Genomic DNA, 20701 nt, shown 5'->3' with positions numbered 1-20701 from the left:
ATAAAGATCATTTGTTTGCAGTATTTCGTTCGTATTTTCGACCTACGATTTCGATGCGAACGTAGGACGATGGGCGGAGGAGTTTAAGAAAGCGCCGGTTACGTCCAGACCATTTTCTGCACGAAATGCTTGGACATTAATCACGCGACCGAATTTCGTGCAAAATTTTACGGCACTCCTTATTTGTAAAAGTTCCCGATGGTGGTCTTAAAAATGTTCTCATTTTATATGGGATCTACTCAGCAGGTATTTAATCGGATTGGAGCAACACCAATTAAAAAGTCGAACCAGTCCGTTTTTATAAATGCGTCGATGATTAATCTTTTGCATTTGAAAGTCATTTATCGCGATTTTATACGAAATTATACAATATATATAAAGATTTTTAGGTCCGAGTTGTAGTAGATTTTAAAATTGTCAGCTGGTGGAAAGATATTAAAGATTTAAAATTCTTTTAAAGTAGTCAAGCTTCATACCCCTATATTATCGTATATATTGCGCACATTTCATTCACGTCGGATAAATTTTCTGTCTTTTGGGGTGGAAACGAAGGTCTCTCGGATGGCAAAAGAAGCGTCGAGACTCCATTAATTTAACGGTTTAAAAGGCCATTGGGAGTGATTTTTATACCGCGAGACCGACGCCTGCAGGGTTGTCCAAAATATGCAATTTCCGAAAATATCCCTCTACACGGAACACGGAAATTACAGGGTGGGAAAGTCCCTAGAACGGTCCGGAGGGCTCCTTGCGGATGGGTCGTTGCGGACATTTCCGAAAATCGTCCCCGTGACGCCATCGTAAGTGGCAGCTGTCTGCTCGAAATTCCCCGACGACGATAACCTCTTTTCCTACAAGCATTTTCGTAGTCCGTCAGAGAATCTGATTTGGTCCACTCAAAATATAATCACGTGGCATTAACGAATAATCGCTGGTCCTAGAGACTAATTTGAAATTATAGTCATCGTACGACGTTTTCGTGCCGTTTTTTGGATTTCTTCCCCGGAGGCCGTCGTCTCGCATAGATAATTAGTCGGCAAACTAGAAGCTAATGAAGCAATCTTAAATGAAGTCCAAATTTTCTATGAAAATTAGCGGTTGAAGTTAATTCTGGTTAGATGCAATCCAGCTATATTTATTTCTTCATTCGAACAAAACAAAGTTGTCCATTAGCAGTTCTCGCTATCGCTTTCATAAATTATAAGTGAACGAGCATAGAAATGGACGTCAAGTCGGTACGATGTTGGAATATTATTATAGGTCTAAACAAATTCCGCGTCATTCTTCCATCATTTTCAAACGATCCTTCCGCTGCGACTAGTCACATCCGTTGACGATGCAGTCGCTGAGGCGCCAAAAATGTCATTTTTACGCTAATCAGTGAATGCACAGAGACTTCTCATCTTCGCGTGGTTGGAAGATTGAAGTCTGGCTGCCATATTAATATGCCAGACGAACCCTAAAGATATTTATCTCTTGAAATGTACGCGTTTATGTTTGTAGCTTTTGCAATCGAGAAAATTTTCAAGATACCACAGTTTATACGATATTTTTGCGAAAATTCATTATTACGGTATTATTTTCAAATTTAACAATGCTTTCAGCTGCTTGAAATAATATAAATCAATTGAGATTGTGTTATTTTTATTAATGCAAATTAAATTACTGGAAAGAGGAAAAAGCTATTTTCACAAAGCCTTTAAATAACGGCATAGTTACGCAACCTGACATTACTAAAAAATGGAGAAAGATTTTCCAAGTTTGCACCTTGCGATAATTACGGTGGTCGGAAAGGAAAGGTACTTTAACTGACGGAGAAAACGTCGTGACTCCACGAAGGAGGTCCCTCTGGCCTATAATTTCATGTAATTACGCAGTTTGTGCACCTCCCATTCGACAGTCTTTCAGAATAGTCACGGTTTGTCTCAAACGGAGTATAACATTTTATGGTGTTTTCGGAAAGTCTCAACCATGACGTTACCCGAAATCTTCGAATGAACGGCGAATGATTATATATAAGCCGATAGTAACACGAGGGATATACTTGTGTGGGCACAGTAGGTTAATTGATACTTTTACTTTAAATACAATAATTTTAGCTGTATAAATCAATGTCCACAAACGTATATTATACAGCTGTTGGCTTGACATTTGTATTATATTAGAAATTTATTATCCTTAAAATCGGGAAAATTGTAACTAGTGTTTAATGTTAAATGAACGATTTTCGGAATTTCCCTTTAATTAAACGTGTATCTAGGATACAGCTGCTATTTTAGTCACTAAAAAAATAAATAGTGTGTGTAAAGTTGGGGCGTCTCATTTCGTGGAAACTCACAGATAATTTTGGCTTTATTTTTAAAAGTTCTAGCGTTCTTGATAGTTTAAACAAATAGTTTTTGATCATTAAAGCAACAAAAATGTCTTAGGACAAATGTCTAAGACGTCATAATTTCACGCAGCGTCTCACGGTATTTTTCTTATCAATATATAATTATCAGGATTTTAAAAAATGTATACATAACTTCTAACAAAAGAAGATTTCTGATTTTTAAAAGCAAAAAATATTAAAAAATATTAATATATGTATGTATTTTATTTGTTACAGGTAGCGTTGCGGTTTACACGTCGTGTCGGGAGTGCCGTATAAAATGTGTCGGGCGATCGTAATTATTCATGTTTTCACGAGTGTCGTGAGTGCTACGAATGACCAAGAGAGGAGGAGGAGGTCCGGGGAGGCATCGGGCAACAACGGGACAACTGCGAGGTATGCAAAATAAAAATTTAAAAAATATACATATACATATGTATATATACACACATGTATATACATAATTTGAATTATTTTGTTTTCAGATCAATGTGCTGTCTACTGCAGCTTCACGATTGTCAGCATCGGTGAGTGAGAAACTGTTCACTTTATAAAACATAATTTCTGTAGCGGTAAATAGAAAGAGATTACTAAAATATTAAGCTTTTATTAAAGTTCAGAAAATTTTTCTTAATTTAGTATCGAATTATTACTTATAATACGTAATATTATATCGATCTCAGTACCGCAGCACGAAATTAGAATATATCGAGCGTATTTTTATTTCGAAGAGATTATACACTTAAAGTGTGTCGTAATTTCACCGTCGGAACAGTAAATTATGCGATTTGTGCGATCCAGAATATCACTTTCACGACGGTATCGTGTCGCGAGACAACAAACTGGTCCAGATAAGCGAAATCTCATGGTTTTATCGGAGCGGAGGCGGAGACGATCATCGATGATCGAGGTATCGATTCGAGGGTAAGCGCGTTGCGTGCCACACATGATTTCCGAGAATTCTTGGAATACCTATTTATAATATAAACTTTTATATGGTATTATGAAAATGAGTGTGCGGATCGATGCCTCATTAGCGGCGCTAATAGGAATCCCTTCGTGACCATCTTGTCCCTACAAGCCTAAAATTATCGTTAAATTCACGGTTATTCTACGAAAATCATTCTACAAGGAAGGTCACTATCGATAATTTTGATAATTATGCTCTTTTATCGGAAATTACGGTAAAATGTTTATTGAACGAATTTCTACAAGTTTCTAGATCAGAAAAGTGTTAGCGAAAGATTGCATAACGATTATTATTGAGCGCGGAAGAATTTTTGGATCATGTCTTAAGAAAATGTGATTAGTTAAATTCGAAAGCGCACCTGTATTGCAGCTAACCGTCAGACACACCTGTCCGTAAATTGCCATCTACAAAATCGGCCGTGAGGCCCCGCGGATGTCTTTAAAATTAGTATACGTAACGAAATGCTCCGTTATTATCGACACTAGAGTTACTTTTTAATTAAGTACTTACAAATCGTTAGATAAAGATCTGCGATTTACAATATGAGACAGAGAGAGATATTAAGACATAAAATATTCCTTCAAGCTTATTTGCATTCCGTAATAATTATAAATCCAGTAAAAATTATATAACCAATTTAGAAGGGAATATGTCGAAAATAATTTCGCGAAGATCGATATTACGTTGATAAAACCATGAGCGAAAAAACTGTTGTGTCAACAGGTATGTATATGTGTATAGCTCGATGGGCGTGACTTCTCGTAAAAAGCGAATTATAAAATATGCACGCTGCAGAAACAGACACCCCTAATTCAGGCATTAGGTGTCCAATTAAACGAATTCGCTGATCGTGTGAGTGGCAAAGTCCTGGTAAAAAAGAGGAGAAAAAATTGCCGGCAGGTGAGGCAACGTATCAACGATTGAAAAAACGGATGCTGAGCAGGGACTCTCCCGTCCCTTGAAGAGGGTCTTTCCCTGTGACACGTGTGCCGTGACATGGAAATTTTTACGGTGTCACCCTTTCGATTCTCGAAGCTCGAGCGTGTATAGCCGGCGCGTCGTAAAAGCATCTCGTTGCGATTTACATATCCAGATTCGGTTCGGTTCTCGTAATCGCGCGTGCTATTTTGCGGTTTGATGGGGCGCCTCTAGGTATTAATGCGCACCCATGAATTGCACATCGCGTCATTTCTGCGTAAATTTATATACCCGTATTCTATACGCGCGTATTAATTTTATTTGTATCTAACGGTTGAGGCGGGGCAAGTTGTGGAAGAATTTCGTCACAAAATTATTATAATCGTAATACGGGATTATGTAATACGAGATATATTTCGAATTCGGTTATTTTTTATGACATCTCATTGTGACTTGTGATATACGCAGTCATTTGGTCGACGAAGAATGATCGCATTACAAGTATCTTTTTTTGCGATTTGTCAGTTGTTTTATATCTATTATCTTAAATAATCCTCTAATCGTTGAAAATATCAGAACGATATTAGATAACGTAATACGTGTACAATGTGTTACAGCGCAATATAACACAGAATAGAATGTAACATATTAGATTAGAATGGCATCGGGCATGACTTAAGCTCACCTTAGGGAGGATTACCTATGATCGATCTTCTTATAGGACGGGAAGAATTGCGTAGTCGTTCGTCGAAATCTTATTCTATTCCTTGTGAATTTGAGCGTTTTATCAACGCGATCCGATCGCGTTTAATACTGCGATTGATCGATCGGGTACGATACGGTCCTCATTAATTTGGTATGATGGGGTAGGTATTTAACGCCCTGTCTATCTATAATCCGATCTGCATATAATATTTAGTTAGTCATTAATATACGATATATCATCGCCAGGGATTATCGAGCCTTTGGTTGTCGCACCTATATCGGTTATTTGAATAACAATATTCCGGCATTAGACGGGTCACCATTCTGTTGCATCTAACGAGCGCTTATGCAAATCTGACTTCATTCTAGCAAGTCACAATATTGAGAGGGTTTAACGATTCATTTAACCTGACTTACGCGATCTATGAAAAATATAATCATCGAGGGATCGAAAAGAAAGGTAGACGGTTTTTGATCGCGCGCTGACAGAATTATTTTTTGCGAATATAACGAACATGTTACGTGAAATTGTCGTCAAAGAAATAGTCAATATCAGAAAAAGATTGCCGTTAAATATTTAAAAAAATTTTTTTCCGACAATTCTATGTCGAATATAATATATATTTCGCTAACTACGAATAGAAAGTAGCTTTATTCTAATTCCACGCATATAAGGTGCTCGATATTATTATGCTTTCAGCGCCTCTAAAAGCTCGCTTTGAGTGCAACTGTATTGTAAAGAGAAAATTATAGACTAGATTGTTGTTACTACTTTGAGATTGTGACTATCAAGCGAGCGTTTTTTAGCTAACGACGCATTGTGCGAGGATACTGTCGGCGTGTTATATAAACCAGTATTCTATTCTACTATTCTCGATATAAATATCGCCATAAATACTCTACCGGCTCGCGGAATTAGATTGGACCTAGCTAGCGGTTTCGATCGAAATGTAAATTCGTGATATGAGACACATAGAGAGAAAGAGAGACCGGCATCTGTCTTCTCGGTATTTTGCCTGCGGGTGGCTCCTGTTGGCGTATCTTCTTTTATCGTACTACTTCCCCCTCCTTTGTATCGCTAGTAAAATAATCCAGAAATCGAGCTCTATTAGCATCAGAGACGGCGTATATCGGCAGTGTTCTAAAAAAAAGCGGTCCGGTCTCCTAGAACAGTCATGGGATAGCTGCATCGAAATCAGTTCCTTGTACGCGGGGACATGGAAGGTCTTCGGGGTCTTGAGAGAATGCGGACGACCGCGAAATCGCATATAAATTAAGGTTTCAACATTTTCGATCCGGCCTTTTGTTGGATTCGCCGCATGTCCTGGAGGAATCGTTTTACTTCACGAAACAAAAAAGAGGAGAGCGCGGGTTCCACTTTCGAAATCGTACGCGAGTCGCGTCGTACTTTTGAATTTTTTTTTCGCAGAAAAAAGTACTTCTTAAAACATTAGCCTTCTTTTAAAAGGAGAGTAAGATGGCACGATGAAATCTGCATAGTAGATTTGATTTAATACTGTGCGTCGATACGATTTCTTATTTCTCAAGCGATATATATCGGTCATCATATCTTGATGAGTTTACGAGAAGCTAAATAAAAACGTAACGTACGCGAGAGAACTTGATTTGCAGATCTAACGCGGTTTTTATTCGTCTTGTAATAACGCGATGTTGTTCGACGATGATCGATGCGGACGATAAATCTGTGATTATTCTTTGCCCGGCGTGTGTCAGCATACCCGACATACTTCGCGTCACGATTGGATCGCGTCGTACGAGGCTATTGACCCGAATATCTTACGATTACTTTTCGAACTGCATTGAGAAGGCGGGTGTAACCCTGTGTACTTGGCTCGAGGTACCTAGGATCAGCTGAGTCATAACAGGTGAACACGCTCTTGTCTACGATCGCATCGCGCAACGAATAAGTAAGCGCATAAGCCGCGTTGAAATTGTCACAGTCACTTATATCGGGATATAATTTCTTTCGAATCTTATAGGATTTAGGTGACTATAATTTCTCGAGCCTCTTAATGAGCTTAGACCATGTGTAAGATTCCGAACGATTAATTCCTTGTTGGTGGACGATAAACTTATAATGTTTTTAACAATCGAGAACTCTTTTAAGATTATGTCACAAGTGATTTATTTTTTACGAAATTAGAAAGAAAAATCATACATATATCGAAGTAGTAAATACAATAGAAAATATAGGCATCGGGATACTTTTAAATCTTATAGGATGTAGGGGACTATAATTTCTCGAGCCTCTTAATGAGCTTAGATCATGTGTGAGATACCGAACGATTAATTCGTTGCATTGACGAACTTATATAATGTTTCTAACCATCGAGAACTCTTTTAAGATTATGTCGCAAGTGATTTATTTTTTACGAAATTTAGAAAGAAAGGTCGCATGTACATATATCGAAGTAGTAAATAGAAAATATAGCCGACGTTCAAAAAATTGTATTGCACTGGACACCCGGTAGACACGCTAAAAGGTCTGCTCTTCCTCGAATCGTCACGTTACACATTGTGCTCGTGACTTGTCGATGCAGCGTGCATGACTAGCAACGAGCTCCTCGTAATGCAGGTTAATCGATTCACCGACCCGTGTAAAACGCCAGCCAGGATAAGTACGATGCAGTAGAGATGCAAAGAAATGCATTCGGTGGACGCATTCTTATGTAACTGCTTATCGCTCGCTTCTGCGTCTACTTTCCGTCTTTAGCGTGATATAGAATGAGGCGACTCGAGCTCTCCTCGATGCATAATTTATTTCTAAATTAAATTGCGATTTGATTTTCCTGCAGTATTTTTGAAAATCTATGAGATAAAAAAATTTTAAAAATTGTAATTAAAAAACTATCTTTTTTAATACAAGCAGTTTTTATTGTATTCTGCTTCTTTTTGTGATGCTTTCATTCGTATTCATATTTTATTGAAAAAAGAATCATCAAAGCAAAAGATTAATCTATTTTCGATTCGAAACATCTGCGTAGCAATAGGTATAGCGTCAACGTGTTTCTGATAAATAGCAACATGAATTTTAATTTTTATACAGCGAGAAAGACGCAGCGTGTAAAAATCGACACATGGCATGCCGACGTAGCAGTTTTGGTCGCGTATAATTTTCATGAATTTTAATATCCCGATGAAGTAACCCTTTTCGGCAGTCGCTATTAGCGCGATTCAACTGAAACTGAAATATCACCGCGGGCTAATAGTCCCGGCGCATTTTAATATCTACCTGCTAAAAGGGGGTCGCGCGAGATCTTTGTGTCACCGTGCAGATGCCGGCCGCGTGCAACCGAATCAAAATGACTCGCTGGAAAAAAAGGTGTAAGGAGGGCGCAACCGGGTCTGTTGACGTTTATTGTGTCTAAACGGTCGACGGAGGCGCCATTAAAATTTTCTCGCGCGCGCATTTTTTTTTCTTTTTTCTTTTTACCTTTCGCGAAGGTCGGATCTGTTGCTGCAAGTCAGCATGGGAAGCCGCGAGGCGTCGGATAACAGAGAGTCGGATGAAAAAAAAAAAACGTACGCAGCCCGAGATTCACTCGCCGATTCTTACATTTTGCTACTTATTGATTGATGGCTTGTAAAAGGGTTCCGCACATTTTGTTCGGTGTTTAGTCATGCAGAATACTCGCCGACTGTTCAACGTTTCTTGCGCGGCATATGTCTTTTATAGCGGCACTTTTTTTTTGCGTCGATGAGTTAAGAAGCAATCGGTGCGAATTAAACATTTTGTGTATATATGCATATGTAAAATTAAACATTTTGTGTATATATGTATGTATACACAAATTCTCGAACGGATCATCGATTGAATTAAATTCCGGCGACCATCGAACTGTCAGTTGATACTTTTCGCACGTGTAATAAACTTGTCAATGTTACGAAAATTGAGTCTAAACAGTGATTCACGTGGAGTCGTGCACTTAATCTTGTCGCATCCTTCATAAATTTGCGTCCCAACAATACCCGTTCTTGGCGTGCATAAACAGATAGCTCCTTGCTCACCTGCCGACAGAAATGGGCACGAAGCCCAGCCGTAATTTAATAACCGATTCAACCTTTAGTTTCGAACGGGAGAGGGGGAGGTACTAAGTGCCGCGGAGAGACGGAATTGGGAATAGCGGGCGAGTTGGAGCGAGTTTAAGAGGGCCCGAAACGGGGCCCATAAATAAGCCGGACCAGAATTACAATAATCCGATCCAATTAAAGCGGAAATTTATAGTCGCAAAAAGCGTAGACGCGACCCCCACCAGTCGATGATTTGCATTTCGAAATTTGCAAGCGTAATTTCAAATTTGCTTAATGGGTCCGCGCAGAGGGACCCTCCGAGGCTACTCGTGTAATAGATTCCGCTTTCATATTCGGCAGACCTACGTACTACATAGGGAAGATCGCGGCCGGGTCCGCTTGAAAGGGGCCGCCACCCATTATGAATTTCATACAGTGCGCCGTTTTTTGCTCCCTTTCAGCGAAAGGCGGCCCAGTAACTTTTGGGTCCATTTACCATACCTTGCTCCGGGTAAACTCGGCCATGCCGCTAGCCTGCGCTACTCTCTATCCGAATCAATTTCCACGGTTCGTAATATTCTATCGGCCTTAGATCTAATTATCGATGTCTGCTGGTGTTACAGCGCGGTATTCCCTTAATTTCCCGTAATTTCTACTGTAATACACATTTAATAGCTATCTGATAGAAAATATATATATATATATATATATACACATGAGTTGAGACACAAGTTTAAATTTTATCAAAATAAAATTTGATCACAAAAAAATTGATTTACTCTAATTTTTATTTTAAATTAATGATTAAAAAATCTTTTGATTAATAATCATTTAATTTTTTTATAAATTTGCGAATATGCAATTTCGAAAGTTACATTGTTCGCGCGTTAAGATCGTGCGCCGTTCTATATTCGGCACCTGACGTGTGATTATTTTGCCATTATATAGTCGAGGGTTCGAAACCAGATCTAACAATCATCATCGCGTAGAACACGACCGGCCGATCGGTGCCAAATTCGTAGGGGCACCAGTACTTTCCGGATGCCGATTAGCATAAATTATCCGCGGTCAAGGTGACCGGACACGAGGGCCTCTCATTTCCTTGGTGCAGTCTCCCGATCGCTAATGTCATACATTCGACGTTCTAAAGGCGCTAACAGCGACGCCGCAAGGTGCCGATTGTAAGAACCATTCCAGCGGAAGCTTCGCGATCAGCATCCGAATGGACATAACACAGCCTTATGTTTCTCGCCTTAATCATATTTAAATGGTTCTTTCGGCTACATTCTTGTCTGCCTGATTTCGGGATTGGACGGATCAATTTTACGTCCCAATTTAGAAGTTGACGAGAGAATTGATGGTTCATCGTCATTGGTTTTTTAAGGCAATGCACAGAAATTTTTATACATTAAAAAAATTTGAAAATATCTAGCCTCGGTCGCTAATGTAATCTTCACTTTTATGAAGCATATAAATATTTTATATAGGTATATAACGTTTTATACAAAGACATAAAAATCATCACGAAAAACGAAGACAAATTTTATTAGATAATAATCGATAAATTCGGTAACTTAATGGCGAATGCTGAGATCGCAAAATGGGTCAATTTAAATACGATTGGTCTTCGCGATTATTAAAGGTTGCCTCGTAATTTTCAACGAGCGGTCGATAATCTGTACATTAACCGGTGAAATCGCAGCGAAAGTCGGTGCTCGAATTATCAGGATTTAGCTTTGAATTAATACGAATACTTAGCGCTGTTTCGTGTTTTGTTTGTATCCCGCTCATTCGTAAATCGCGCGATAATTGCCTAACGAATCACTACCACACCAGAATTGTGTTTCTCGTCATAAATTATTACGGAATCCCGTGTCGGCTTGTTTTCGGTACGTAACCTACTTTATAAATCTGTTTTTCGCCCGTTTCTTTTTTTTTATGATGCGTACAGCGCGGATTTTCCATCTGGCTAATTATTGTCGAGTTTGCAATTTTTTTGCGAACAGAAATCAAGTCCAATATATATCGAGCTCTTTTTACGTTATTATACAATCTTCGTAATTGTATATCGTGCATAACGTGCCCAAAAAAATTAAACGTTTAAAAATAATATTAAAAAAATGTCTTATTTTATTGTCTACAACAAGGTCCGATAATCTCATGAAATTTCCATGACAATCTCATACATTGCAATTTATATAGCCTTTATTCATCGTATAAATAATATTTCAAAGTATCGCATGTAAACGTCCACTTTGCAACGTAAACGTGACGAACACGCTATTCATTAATTATGCTAACAACGCGATGCGTCGGTCGGTCGGTCACGAGACGACCATAATTTCTGACCAGATTGAGCCGTCAGCGAAAGTGCAATATTTTACCGAGATGGCGACCGATAGGTATCCCATCAGCGACGGAATACTAAACAGCTTATGGACGAGCCCCGTTAGAATCTAGGGAGAGGCAGCCCCCGAAACTCACCTGCGTATCTCCATCTCGATAGCCGTCGACTTTTCGCGTTACTCGCATCATCAGAGATTTCCGATCTGCTTTTGCCGGGTTTACTTTTTCCAAAGATACCGGATCTGCGGACGAGAGATGTTGTAGCTATTCATTCAATTTGCCACAAGACACCATCTTTCTAATCTGCTTGCGAATCTCGAAGACTTCTTTTGTGACGGTTTCCTTCAGATATTCCTCGCGATAATCAAAAAAGTTTTATTCATGCACGAAACGAATTTTGACCCGAATAAAAATGAAACGTTTGTTTGCATATTGTACCCTTTGTTTTACCTTTTTTTTTGTCTTCCATAAGTCGTCCTGACTCTATAACGGTTTCGTCGGATCCAAATTCCGCGAAGAATCTTTGTGTTGTTTTATTTCGCGCTAACATGAATCTGCAAGCGGGGATCGGAATGCCGAGCGTTTCGAGAACACGAAACACGGCCACGAAGAAGCCTTTGTGCTCGTTACGCTCCTGGAATAAAATGTATGTTCAGAAGCAGATCGTCTCTCTTAAAGTGGCCAAGCATTGTTCGGTTCTCCCATGCTAAGGACGAGCTTAAATCTCGCGTAATGTACTTCGGGCGCACAGGTACATCGCTCCCGGATATTCGGCTTTGTCATTTTGGAGCATTATAGTACGAGCGGATTTCGAAATAAATCAATAGTATCCTCGATATCGTTTTAAAGAATGCAAATGATTAAAAAAAGACAATGCGTTACATTTTTAAACACTGCGTTAGGGATGTGAATTTTTACGTGGCTTTGCAAGCCTCTTCTGTGGTGCAAAGTACAAGATGTTCGACTTTCGGCGCAGCTGGCGAAGATCACAGGTCTATCTGGGATGATCTGTGGGCTGGAGATCCGACAGTGGGATCGAGATCGAGGCGAGATACCGACGGAAACCCCATGGATTTATGTCTGTATAGCGTCGCTGTTGTACGACCGCGTTAAAAGTTCGTCATTGTGGTGGTCATTGTGTAGCTTGTCATCGAATGCATTTGGAAGAAAAATATTTTGCCCTCTTTTTCTCATAATGCAAACTTTCCATGTTCTCACCGTGTTAACGTTGTCGAACAATTTTGTTGACAGGTAGACTGAGAAATGTTTTACGCGAGAATAATTGTTCTAAGAAACCTTTAAAAATGCTCTTTTTATAAAAGTGTAAAATATTATTTTATATGGGTCTTCAAATAATCAAATTATTTGCGCGCTTATTTTATTATATTTTATATACAACTTTATATTATACACTGGTTGATAATTGCTAAAGAACAATTTTCTATACAGAAATAGTACAATTCTGTTTTCTATAACATTAGTTAACAAGTGTATTATTATTTTTTAATATATACACACACACACAAAGATATTACTTATCGAGAAACGCATCTGGTACGAACTTGAATACATTTATTTTTCTTACGTAGTTACATTTCCGTCCTCTTTAAAACTTTTATGGTTGACAGTAAAAATGTCCATTTCGTAAGTGATTTAAATTTCCTGGCTCAGGGAAACTTGCTGGAAATCGGCAATTTTATTTCCTCACGTAAAATAGCTCATCCAGAGAAGCGACCCGCCAGAACGGATTTCTTTTTACGACTCGTTCTACGTGCCGTGTCGTAGAGGATTTCGAGTTTTAATTGCCTTTTCGAGGAAGTGCATGCTTCAAGTTGCCGACTCGAACCATGAGTTGGAACTCTTTTTGAGTTGGAGATTTTTCGGCAAGATTAAATGTTAAAATTTCCTGGAGCGCGTTTAAGAAAACAAACAGAATTTTAGCAAGTCTAAAAAATGTTTCTAATGTTCTATTTTTTAAATATTTTTTAAATATTTCCTGAAGCATTTAAGAAAACAAACAGAATTTTAGCAAGTCTAAAATGTTTCTAATGTTTAATATAATATATTTATGACACGTCTCTTGATAAATTATTATTTATAAGATCGATATAACGGGTGTACTGCAGTCTTTCTCGATTTTTTGTACTTAAGATCCTCGGAAAACGTATGAACTTAGAGTTGGTTGAAAAAAAGGAGCTGAAGATTGGTTTGTACTTCGATACAACGCAAAACAACTTCCCTATCCATGTTTCTTCCGCAATTTGAAGTACCGAATACAATCTAAAAGTACTGACCGGCGCGTTAGCAATTAGTCTTCATACAATCCCGCTCGTTATCCCGTGAGATATCTGATCGCAGATCGTGGCTTGCGCGCGTTGTACATCTTTATCGTCAACGGGATCAAATTATCCGTGAAAGGGCGGATGCAGCCAAGTAACTTCAGAAATCAGTACACGGTTATCCGCGCTTCCGACGAAATCCAATATGTTTTTAAGATCGTCGTCGCGATTATACGTTCCTATCGACAGATCCCAGCACAATATCGCCGTTTATCTTTATTTTGTAAAGTAAATGTGAACCTCTGACAGCGAATGTATCACACTCTATGATCGATCTCGTAAATTTTTTATATTTAATAATGAAACATTTTTAAACATAATTCGAATTTAATGAAAGTCGCCAGTAGATAAAATCAAAGAAAGGTTTTTTATTCGACCTCATTGGCAATGCTTTATTTAATTAATCATCAAACACAACGTTTCGACCATAGGTTTTTTGGTCCTTCTCAAGTGTACCAAGTTCCGTTACAGCTGTCATAAACGGCCAGTAATTTCGTAAAACAAGGGATAAAAAGAAAATTTTTTTCTTTTAAAACATATCATTACACATATGTCTGTTCTTAACTTTTTATGTGTAATGACGATGTGTTTTAACAGAAAGAAATGTTCTTTTTATCCCTTGTTTTACAAAATTACTGGCCGTTTATGACAGCTGTAACGGAACTTAGTACACCTTGAGAAGGATTCATGGTCGAAACGTTGTGTTGATGATTAATTAAATAAAGCATTGCCAATGTGGTCGAATAAAAATCTTTCTTTAATTTTTCAAACATATATAACATTATAAGTAATTGCCAGAAGACATTGAAATTTGGGGATCTACGGGATAGATTCACTTTGTATTCTCTTTTTTTGCGGTAAACGAGTCGTTAATTCAGACAGAACAGCCGGAATCGACATAAATAGTGATCCGAAACGAGCGTCAACAAGTCCAGCGATCTGTGTTATGTGCAGACGTAACATATTCACGAGATAACGAAAGAATAGGGCGTCTAGAACGTTTATGGCTCTGCAAGCTATATCTCGCGACTCTATAGCGGCTATCTCAGATGCTTATCTTACTGGAAGCGTGGGTGTTTTAATGACATGACCGGTCACGTTGCCGAACAATCAGATAGCGTACTCGACGTCGCGACAGTTTCGCTTTATTGGCGAACTCTTATGCTACTCGAATGTCGATCTCTCTTGTTGGAACGAGGGGGATAAATATCAGAAGACCGAGCGTAAATTAACTAATCTTGACATTGAGAGTAGAAATAAAAACATAATAATTTTAAGGAAATTTTTAGTTGCGTATGAAATTATTTAATTCTACAATATTCTTTTCAACGTATACAGTCGCGCGTGGCAAGTATATATTTCTATCTCTTTTGAGTCATAAAATAATAGCCAATGCGACATAAAAGATTCTATTTTCGAACCTTGTGCGTTTGAAGAATGAAGAGAACATTTCCGCGCTACAAAGAGCATCTTTGCGAGCCTCCGATGAGGAAGACGTCAGCGTAGACAATGTCAACATTCGTTTCCCGGACGAATTTGCTGTAAGCACGGTTTATTGTAAACTATCAAGGTTCACCAGCTGCCCGTAATCCAGGCCCGCCGCCCACTCTCCATCCGGGGTCTTCTCACGGTGAAAGGAGGGGTCGTTTATCGGGATCCTATCTGCGATCGGCCGGTGCGATATTTCTAACAGGCCCCTGGGTCCTAGTACGTACCATAGATCTCGACAGATAAGGTTTGCGGCGCTCGCGGGGCCCACCAGGGGGGCCTGTCCATTGTATCGCGTGTCTTACGTTCGCCCGACCGCACTTTTACCTACGAATGACCTGGGACCCCTTGCCACCTGGGTCACTGACGATTGCCTTCGATCAATTAGATAGTTTTGCAATGGCTATCATGTTCTCTATATTAGTCGATTTTATCGCATTTCAAGCACGTCTTTTCTCTACCTATCGCATTGCCTGAAAGTTATAGCTATAGCAATGATTTGATTTCATTGCTAGTTACAATTTTATTTGCCACTTGTAATAAGAATAATTGCGAGACGGTTTTAATAAAAATTTAATTTGATGAGAATTCTTTGACAGGAATTTAAATCTTTCTAGATATTTAATTTTTTAATAATAATGAGAAATTATTATATCAATATATCAATTAGTCGATTTTATCGCATTTCTAGCACGTCTTTTCTCTACCAGTTGCATTGCCTAAAAGTTCTATAGCAATATAAATTTGATTTGATTTGATTTCATTGCTAGTTACAAATTTTATTTATCACTTGTAATATAAGAATAATTTCGAGACGTTTTTAATAAAAATTTAATTTGTTGAGAATTCTTTGAGGAATTTAAATCTTTCTGGATATCTTATTTTTTTAAATAATAATGAGACATATATTAATTAGTGAAGAGAAAGAAGAGAAAAATATTATTATTATATATTAAAGTAGAGGTTTCTTTCGATCATTCTTGCCGCGGCCTTTTCTTCCAACCCTCTTTTTCGGCGTCGAATCCTGTGATTACGACCGAATGCGGCGTCAAGAATATCTGTTTCACGTGTGTGATGAGAACGCGCGGTTCTTTCATTATCGAAATAATTACGTATTAATTGTCGAACTACCGGTAGGGGGCCTGTCTCGTGCGAGTCATTCCGTTTAATATGTGTTCGATTCCGCCGCGGGTTGACTTGCATAGATCGACTACAGGTGGATCGTGTTGCCATTAGGCCGCGCGTTAATTACAGAGATCGCGTTTGTTACCAGCCGACCGCTGGCATATTAGTCTTTTGACATCACGTTAGGAAACCGCGTTTCATCTCGCCGAGATATTAATTTTCATCGGCGCGCGATATTCACATACTATGGCTGCTTCGAAAATCGGCCACTCCCTAACGAGAAGCGGGATGACTAAACGCGCCAGGAAACGAGGTAACACGAGCAACGGGACGTAAATACCACCTTCTGAATTATTATCGTTCCACGCGGCATCTAATCGCCGGCTGTTATTTACGAGATTATTTTCGTACGTGGCCTGTCAATACGTTTTTGTGCTTCGCGCAACGGGTGCCACGCTGCCGTTTCGTGAACAAAACGAGCGATTTATTTCATAATGTAGTCACCTTTTTTACTCCACATGAAGGCGAGGCATTATTACATAATAAAAAATATTATTATAAAGTTATAAAGTATTATTAAAATGCATATTGCGTGAAAGAATGTAGATGATACAAATTTGAAATTTAATTTTTCTGGAGCAATATAATTTTTTAGCTATCTCTGTTTCTTCATTTCGTAATCTTACTCTGTTTCATTTTTCACTTCCTTCTTATTGGAATCTTTTCGATAATAAATGAGCCACTCTCTTGCTAACAACGTTTCAACAGAGATAAAATAACTTGTTTCAGCTGCACGGATTTTTTTCGCATTAAAATTAAGACTTTTTAATATATACATTAAAGTGTCGATTGATTGACGATTTCAACGTATAAGTATCTAGACGCAATTTATTTTTTTTTTTTATACATTTTTATTTTATTAAAGTAAGAGATTAATTTCAGTATCTGTCATTCGAGAATGTCGTAGTTTCGAATATGATTGATCATGGCATGGTTTTATGTATGATGATGTCATTCTGTTATATAATACAAGCTTAGCACAATTCAATATTTAGATATTTTATATATTTTTAATATAATCTTTAAATATTTTTAATATTTTATATTTTTTATTAACCATATTTTCATATAGCGTCTCTTTTGAATCTTAAAGCGGTGCGAGAAGTTTCCAGGAAATTTTCGGCGCGACTAAGTGATTCCGAAATTGCGGCACGCGAAGGTGGCAACAAGTGATAAGAAGGCGCAATTTTGAGACCAGGTGTCTGTCACAATTTATCGTTTGATGATCGTCGAAAATTATATGTCGAGCTAATCCGGTTTCTTCGCAACGGCCGCATCAGTCCCGCAGATACCTAAGATTATAGCTGGCGTTCTTGCGAGCTCGAGAGTGCCTATAACAAATCCATTACCAGGGTAATTCTACGTGTTGCAAACCATCCGACATTCATTCTCGGCGGCGCACTGCGATATCGATCGTCCGGGTTACCCCCGAGGTATCGATAGCAAACGCATAGTACGTGTATCTTCTTATTGAAGTTCTTATGTTATCGATTATCGGCGATAGTTGCGCGTCCTGATAGGAACTTAGAAATGAATCGGTAGGTAGGCAGTCGTTCCGGCCGATGTTTGCGAAATTGAATCCGCACGCCTCGTCTTTCTAACATAATATCCGATCTAGTTACCGATGATTAATGCGGTCAGAATAACCGCGATCATTTTCTGAAATTGATGACGTACTAGAGACGAACAGGTGGATTGTGTGGTTCGCATCATTGAGACTTGAACGAGTTAAACGATAACACTCGGGAAACATTGAATGCACTTTGGGAAAATTACTATGTTTTAGTTAATATTGCTTGCTATGCGCAATGATGCAATATTAATATTATTCTTTTGTTTATTTTTTCATAAAATATGTTTTATTATTTTTAGTTGAAAAGATAATGTGTTATGAATTTTTTTCTCCGACCTTCATGTTTTTAAGAGGATTTCTTGCGTGATTAGACTATTGAGACGTGCACCAGCCATTGAGTGGATAAACACTTTATCTTGCCTATCTTTTTCTTAAATCTTATTGTTCGCTGACAAAAGAATATCTCTTCAAAGGGGAAACTTTTAATCTTTTCGAAATTATATTGTGATTAGGTGAACGTTTTCATAGAAAATCTTTTATCGTGATTGAATCACGCCCTAAGTCGCTAGTAAGTCGACACGCGATCGAGAAAATTGGAGAAAATGAAAATTATCATTGTTCTTACTCGTGCTTTATGTATCAACATATAACGATCGTCACGTTTTTGATAAAAAATTCAAGACTATTAATCGAAATTGCGCGAGAAAATATTTCAGTTTTTATTTTCCTTGATATCAGTAAAAAATTTTAAATTAATTGATCCTTATAATATTCGCGATAAATAAGAGATAAATAAAAGAGAAGAGAATATTCGACACGAAAGTAAGCCGAGACATATCTTCCTATTTACCGCCACGGTTCGTTACAGAAAAATACGTGTCACCTGCTACAAATATTGGTCAATTTTCTTGTAAAATCTGTTGATAGCGTCGCTCGGTAAGTGCTGATAGCCATCACTTACACGATGCAGCTTATTGCATCGATTAAAAAGCGACACGCGGTTCTCGTTTGGAGTATGATCGAGTGTCCGACATGCGGTTCCATCGAGAAGCGAGAAGAGAAGCCGGGCGCGATTTAGCGGAAGGTGGGCAAATTAATGACATCGGCTCGCGCAAAAGTCGATTCGGACCGGTCGAGGGAGAAGGGAAACCGGATCGCGCGACGGCGCGGCGAGGCACGTTGGTTCAATTTTAGGGCTGCCGATAGACAGGCCGAGAGGCGTACAATTAGCCCTCGTTTAGGGCGTTTAGGGGCCCGCTTATCGCGGCCATTACTGTTATTATCGACTTATTACTCGGGCCATCACCGTCAGTCCACGGAATCGCGTATCGACTCGCAAACCAGCCTGCTCCGTGTCCTGAATGCTTTACGCGGATGCGAATCGGGAGTGAGAAGAAGCTGCGTCCTGCGACGCTCTTTGCAGAAATACACGCTAGCCGCCGGGGAACAGGATCCTGACTGATTGTTACGCGGCGCGTTATGTAGGAGACCAGTGCAGTGGGTAATTCAGTCGGTGGAACGTCGCCAAAGGGCCGCCGGCAGCGAAGGGTTTACGAGAGCAGGTGCGAGCGCGCGCGAGTCGCGCCTGTTATTTATACGCCGCCACCTTGGAATGTTGTTAATTTAGGTTGCAACAGGTTGATACGGCAATTTGTGCTCGCGCGTATTATATAGAATACACGCTGCTGAATAATAATTAATTTGCACTTACTTTTCTAGAACGGGATGACTTTGTTATTTGCTAATATATATGTATATATAAATGTATATATACGTGTCTCATCTCTCTCTCTCTTTCTCTCTCTCTGATCCGCATTTGAATTTTTATCAACGCTATTTTGCGACGGCTGCGAGAAATTGGCCAAATCAATTGAGTGGAGAGGATGCCTTCTTGGACGCGGTGAAAAGATATCCTCTTCTCGACCGTGGTGATGGAATTTATTTACAACGACGCGATAAAATAACGTGAATGCGCGTCGCCATTTCGTGCCGCGCCTTCTGGTTTGGCGTGAGCATCTTAATCCACGCTAATGAACGACTCTCATTTATTCAAGGAACGTGTTTGTGGCCATACCCACGCTAATATACGATTGCCTGGTGTATCTTGTCACAAAAACCTGCCACGTAGAGGATTGACTTAAAAACTTGTACGTTTTAAATATAAATGCGTAAGTTTCATTTGCTCGAATCGTTGTAAATTTGAGATAAAACGTGTTAAATATCAAAGCATACTTTCACTTAGAAGACGATCAGGGAACATTGGAATGTCCGATATTTCATGTTTATGCTTACATTAGTATATGTTGAGTAATTTTAAACATAAAATATAGACAAACTATTCGGTCTATCTGTATCTATCTGTATTTACGATCATGTTTGTCGCGGGTTTCGAAAGTTTAGATAGAGTGACACTATAACGGTGTTCAATGTACATCGAGTGTTTCCACTGGCGATTACAGATGAAAAATTGCATGGTACCAGGAGAAATCAAAAGCGTGTAATTACAAGGAGATTAATTTTTCTTTCGCAGATGTTAGATTTTTATCGTCTTAACGAGTCAATTAAATCAGGTATAAGCATTTTTTAATGAGATTATGACGCTTTTGTGACAGCTCGACGAGAAAATCGAATTAGGAGCTTCCATTAAGAATTTTCTATTAACTCTGACATTTTTATTGACATTTCATAAAATCGTGTGTAGATGACAAATTTAATTTCTATTTATTGCCCACAAAATTAAGTTATCTATACTTATCCTAAAATACATTCACATTGAA

The 20701-nt window shown here is 38.6% G+C and overlaps 1 long non-coding RNA gene across 1 annotated transcript in view; it reads left to right on the top strand.

Moving 5' to 3' along the window:
- Positions 1–20701, top strand: part of LOC114932432 (uncharacterized) — a 250280-nt gene that overhangs the window by 40492 nt on the left and 189087 nt on the right. Inside the window, exons 7-8 of the long non-coding RNA XR_003819894.2 lie at positions 2606–2764; positions 2854–2895. This is a non-coding gene — a long non-coding RNA (uncharacterized LOC114932432). The remainder of the gene's footprint in view (positions 1–2605; positions 2765–2853; positions 2896–20701) is intronic.

The sequence above is a fragment of the Nylanderia fulva genome, unplaced genomic scaffold, assembly GCF_048542155.1.
Source record: "Nylanderia fulva isolate GAGA-0341 unplaced genomic scaffold, ASM4854215v1 Scaffold13, whole genome shotgun sequence".
In the NCBI taxonomy this organism is placed as follows: Eukaryota; Metazoa; Arthropoda; class Insecta; order Hymenoptera; family Formicidae; genus Nylanderia; species Nylanderia fulva.
This window is presented reverse-complemented; position numbering and strand designations above follow the sequence as displayed.